Genomic DNA, 3448 nt, shown 5'->3' with positions numbered 1-3448 from the left:
TTATCGAATCGACTTAAAGCTATATCGTTACATTGGCCGCTATACTCTCTGAAACGGTTACATTTATCGTCTGCAAAGCTATGTCGCGTGCTGCGGTATGCGGAGAAACTAACCGCACCATAGTAGAACACAGAAGAAGCTTCTAACTTGATGTAATAGCCAGTTAGAAGCAGTACAATCCAAGATTTATTTATCGATTATTGACTTTTTACCCTTCTTTAGTGCCTTGGACATGAGCTAGGACCTTAAGATTTTGCACCAGAGGAGGACTAGTAGCTGCGTTGAACGGGAGAATGTGAAAAGTGTTCATATGTAGTAAAAAACTGAGAAATCCGTCCGTTTTCTTCATTTATTATCGAATCGACTTAAAGCCAGATCGTTACATTGGCCGCTCTTCTCTCTGAAACGGTTACATTTATCGTCTGCAAAGCTATGTCGCGTGCTGCGGTATGCAGAGACACTAAAAGCAAAATAGTAGAACACAGAAGATGCTTCTAAGTTGATGTTATAGCCAGTTAGAAGCAGTACAATCCAAGATTTATTTATCGATTATTGACTTTTTACCCTTCTTTAGTGACTTGGACATGAGCTAGGACCTTAAGATTTTGCACCAGAGGAGGACTAGCAGCTGCGTTGAACGGGAGAATGTGAAAAGTGTTCATATGTAGTAAAAACCTGAGAAATCCGTCCCTTTTCTTCATTTATTATCGAATCGAGTTAAAGCCATATCGTTACATTGGCCGCTCTTCTCTCTGAAACGATTACATTTATCGTCTGCAAAGCTATGTCGCGTGCTGCGGTATGCAGAGACACTAAAAGCAAAATAGTAGAACACAGAAGATGCTTCTAAGTTGATGTTATAGCCAGTTAGAAGCAGTACAATCCAAGATTTATTTATCGATTATTGACTTTTTTCCCTTCTTTAGTGCACTTGACATGAGGTAGGACCTTAAGATTTTGCACCAGAGGAATACTAGCAGCTGCGTTGAACGGGAGAATGTGAAAAGTGTTCATATGTAGTAAAAAACTGAGAAATCCGTCCGTTTTCTTCATTTATTATCGAATCGACTTAAAGCCAGATCGTTACATTGGCCGCTCTTCTCTCTGAAACGGTTACATTTATCGTCTGCAAAGCTATGTCGCGTGCTGCGGTATGCAGAGACACTAAAAGCAAAATAGTAGAACACAGAAGATGCTTCTAAGTTGATGTTATAGCCAGTTAGAAGCAGTACAATCCAAGATTCATTTATCGATTATTGACTTTTTCCATTCTTTAGTGACTTGGACATGAGCTAGGACCTTAAGATTTTGCACCAGAGGAGGACTAGCAGCTGCGTTGAACGGGAGAATGTGAAAAGTGTTCATATGTAGTAAAAACCTGAGAAATCCGTCCGTTTTCTTCATTTATTATCGAATCGACTTAAAGCCATATCGTTACATTGGCCGCTCTTCTCTCTGAAACGATTACATTTATCGTCTGCAAAGCTATGTCGCGTGCTGCGGTATGCAGCGACACTAAAAGCAAAATAGTAGAACACAGAAGATGCTTCTAAGTTGATGTTATAGCCAGTTAGAAGCAGTACAATCCAAGATTTATTTATCGATTATTGATTTTTTCCCTACTTTAGTGCATTGGACATGAGGTAGGACCTTAAGATTTTGCACCAGAGGAGGACTAGCAGCTGCGTTGAACGGGAGAATGTGAAAAGTGTTCATATGTAGTAAAAACCTGAGAAATCCGTCCGTTTTCTTCATTTATTATCGAATCGACTTAAAGCCAGATCGTTACATTGGCCGCTCTTCTCTCTGAAACGGTTACATTTATCGTCTGCAAAGCTATGTCGCGTGCTGCGGTATGCAGAGACACTAAAAGCAAAATAGTAGAACACAGAAGATGCTTCTAAGTTGATGTTATAGCCAGTTAGAAGCAGTACAATCCAAGATTTATTTATCGATTATTGACTTTTTACCCTTCTTTAATGACTTGGACATGAGCTAGGACCTTAAGATTTTGCACCAGAGGAGGACTAGCAGCTGCGTTGACCGGGAGAATGTGAAAAGTGTTCATATGTAGTAAAAAACTGAGAAATCCGTCCGTTTTCTTCATTTATTATCGAATCGACTTAAAGCCAGATCGTTACATTGGCCGCTCTTCTCTCTGAAACGGTTACATTTATCGTCTGCAAAGCTATGTCGCGTGCTGCGGTATGCAGAGACACTAAAAGCAAAATAGTAGAACACAGAAGATGCTTCTAAGTTGATGTTATAGCCAGTTAGAAGCAGTACAATCCAAGATTTATTTATCGATTATTGACTTTTTACCCTTCTTTAGTGCCTTGGACATGAGCTACGACCTTAAGATTTTGCACCAGAGGAATACTAGCAGCTGCGTTGAACGGGAGAATGTGAAAAGTGTTCATATGTAGTAAAAAACTGAGAAATCCGTCCGTTTTCTTCATTTATTATCCAATCGACTTAAAGCCAGATCGTTACATTGGCCGCTCTTCTCTCTGAAACGGTTACATTTATCGTCTGCAAAGCTATGTCGCGTGCTGCGGTATGCAGAGACACTAAAAGCAAAATAGTAGAACACAGAAGATGCTTCTAAGTTGAAGTTATAGCCAGTTAGAAGCAGTACAATCCAAGATTTATTTATCGATTATTGACCTTTTACCCTTCTTTCGTGCATTGGACATGAGCTAGGACCTTAAGATTTTGCACCAGAGGAGGACTAGCAGCTGCGTTGAACGGGAGAATGTGAAAAGTGTTCATATGTAGTAAAAACCTGAGAAATCCGTCCGTTTTCTTCATTTATTATCGAATCGACTTAAAGCCATATCGTTACATTGGCCGCTCTTCTCTCTGAAACGGTTACATTTATCGTCTGCAAAGGTATGTCGCGTGCTGCGGTATGCGGAGAAACTAACCGCACCATAGTAGAACACAGAAGAAGCTTCTAACTTGATGTTATAGCCAGTTAGAAGCAGTACAATCCAAGATTTATTTATCGATTATTGACCTTTTACCCTTCTTTCGTGCATTGGACATGAGCTAGGACCTTAAGATTTTGCAAAAGGGGAGGACTAGCAGCTGCGTTGAACGGGAGAATGTGAAAAGTGTTCATATGTAGTAAAAAACTGAGAAATCCGTCCTTTTTCTTCATTTATTATCGAATCGACTTAAAGCTATATCGTTACATTGGCCGCTATACTCTCTGAAACGGTTACATTTATCGTCTGCAAAGCTATGTCGCGTGCTGCGGTATGCGGAGACACTAACAGCAAAATAGTAGAACACAGAAGATGCTTCTAAGTTGATGTCATAGCCAGTTAGAAGCAGTACAATCCAAGATTTATTTATCGATTATTGACTTTTTACCCTTCTTTAGTGACTTGGACATGAGCTAGGACCTTAAGATTTTGCACCAGTGGAGGACTAGCAGCTGCGT

Source organism: Schistocerca gregaria, unplaced genomic scaffold (genome assembly GCF_023897955.1).
Source record: "Schistocerca gregaria isolate iqSchGreg1 unplaced genomic scaffold, iqSchGreg1.2 ptg000577l, whole genome shotgun sequence".
NCBI classification, from domain to species: domain Eukaryota; kingdom Metazoa; phylum Arthropoda; class Insecta; order Orthoptera; family Acrididae; genus Schistocerca; species Schistocerca gregaria.
The sequence above is the reverse complement of the archived record's forward strand: the minus strand, read 5'-3'. Positions refer to the sequence as shown.